The 2,139-nt window shown below is 30.1% G+C and overlaps 2 protein-coding genes across 3 annotated transcripts in view; one reads left to right on the forward strand and one right to left on the reverse strand.

Annotated features, from left to right (window-relative positions):
• Positions 1-2,139, reverse strand: part of LOC107715113 (pleckstrin homology domain-containing family B member 2-like) — an 11,909-nt gene that overhangs the window by 9,303 nt on the left and 467 nt on the right. The window contains exon 1 of one of the 2 annotated variants that reach the window (XM_016521179.1): positions 699-858. The exons of the other annotated variant lie outside the window; for it this stretch is intronic. The gene's annotated coding sequence lies outside the window, so the exon portion shown is untranslated. Of the gene's footprint in view, positions 1-698; positions 859-2,139 lie in introns of those variants that run through there. 2 annotated transcript variants of the gene reach the window in all.
• LOC107715110 (uncharacterized protein KIAA1614-like) overlaps positions 1,482-2,139 on the forward strand; it is a 20,630-nt gene continuing 19,972 nt past the window's right edge. Inside the window, exon 1 of the mRNA XM_016521175.1 lies at positions 1,482-1,618. The gene's annotated coding sequence lies outside the window, so the exon portion shown is untranslated. The remainder of the gene's footprint in view (positions 1,619-2,139) is intronic.

Raw genomic sequence — 2,139 nt, forward strand, 5'->3', positions numbered from 1 at the left:
CTGTATATATATTCATTTATAATATATTATAAATTTTATGAGACATTATTTTTTTCCTTTAACTTTTTCCTTTAGTATTACAATTACACACACACACACACACACACACACACACACGCGTATATATAAAATCATATATTATTGAAATTATATTACATTATATTATACTTAAATTATACATTAAAAAACATTTCACAATTTTTTCTTAATAAATTAATTGTTTTATTCCACATAATGTAACTTTTTTCCTGTACATATATTTATATGTACATGTATGACAAATACAATTTTACATGGGAGTCATTAAAACTATGGCTTTACTATTTTCTTTAAAAATGACCATATTTGCATGACTAGCATTTAAATTACAGGATACAGTATAATATATATTTACACTATATAATATATAATAAGATTTCATAATTTTCCTTCAAGTTATTCATTATTCTTCTGTATGTATGAAATAGAATTTTACATGGAAGTCATTTTCTCTTACTGTACTTTGTCTTCTTTACAAACATTTCATGTAAACACTGGAAACAGTCACACAACATTTTATTGCTCTCACCACTAGATGGAGCAGTTTCGCCGGGAATTGGGTGCATTTAATGTTCATACAAAGGAAAACGTGCATTACCATAACATTTTTGCACAAACCCATGTATAGATTGTCTTTTAAATGAAAAGTAACCAGCTACCTTCATACGAAGTTCTGCGTTTGCATCTCCAGTCGTCGTGTTCCTCCATCACACTGCATTTGCCTACGCCTTATCCAGCTCAGTGTTTTCCCCAGTGACCTTTCCCACTGACAAAGTGAATGAGGGTCAAAACCAAATGATATCGAATCATCAAACCCTAAACCCCTCATTCATGAACTTTCTGAAGCAGGATTGCATTACACTAGTCAACATTTGAAGTGGATCAAAACCTTTCATCAAAGTTGTCCTAAAACCAAAACAATAACCGTTCTTGTCTTAGGACAACTTTGATTAACTTTTTTGATCCACTTCAAATGTTGACTACTGTAGATCACTTCACATTTGCATTTACACCAGCAAACCGAAACACAAACCACTTTGAGATTCAGTTTAACATTCAGAGGCTCACTGTTATGATAATATGGTGCAACATTACCTACAGCGACACTTCTTTAAATGGACTGTTCTGAGAACAGATAGCCGGATCTAATCCGACTGTAACCTGTAGACAGTGTCCACTTCCACAGCTGGGAACGTCACGAGTCGGTTGGCACAGCTGAGCTCGTTCCAGTGCTGGTTGAAATAATCTCATCCAAGCCTCATTCACTCATACTGGGGAGGCTTGTGGGGGCCAGATTGAAGTGATTTACGCAACAATGTCTCGCCAGTGGTTGGCTGTTGCGGATTTTGTTTAGTCTTAATCTTTGGGCAGATTAACCGACCGAACCAATTGTGTGCCTCCACGGGCCTAATGTGTGGGGAGAACTTGTGAAATCAAAACAGAGTCCCTGCAAACTTCATCTAGACAAGAATATATTGCTCTGGAGGAAGTATAATAAATGTATTTGCTCTTGAATTATTAATTTTTTTCATTTCTGAATACTATGATGGTCAGTTATGCACATGACAGTGACTGACAGGTAAGTGTCATAGAAGTTTACATTAGTATGTATTAAGTGCATTTTTGTTTTTACAGTATTCTGTAGATCTGCAAAATTTAGAGTTTGTAATAGTAGTTAATCAGATATAAACCTACATAAAAAAGCAGATTAAAAAATATATTATATTATGATTAAAAATGGTTTAAAATGTATTAAACTAGTATAATATATATATATATATATATTCATAATAAAAATGGTTTGAAATGTATTAAAATAGTATAAAATAATTATATATATATATTGAAATTAACTATATACATACACAAATATATACATATATTGTATTTTTACTATTTATTTATTATTACATTGATATTGTTATTAATTTTATACGTTTAAATCTTTAAATTAAATATACATATATAATTTATATTTCATATTATTTATATAATATACTTAATTAAAATGTTATTGCAAACTGTTTTATATTATATACTATTTTACATTGATAATTGTTGATTGTTTACATTTTACAAAAAATTGTACAAAATATAATT

Source organism: Sinocyclocheilus rhinocerous, unplaced genomic scaffold (assembly GCF_001515625.1).
Source record: "Sinocyclocheilus rhinocerous isolate Xijiao unplaced genomic scaffold, SAMN03320098_v1.1 scaffold509, whole genome shotgun sequence".
Classification (NCBI taxonomy): Eukaryota; Metazoa; Chordata; class Actinopteri; order Cypriniformes; family Cyprinidae; genus Sinocyclocheilus; species Sinocyclocheilus rhinocerous.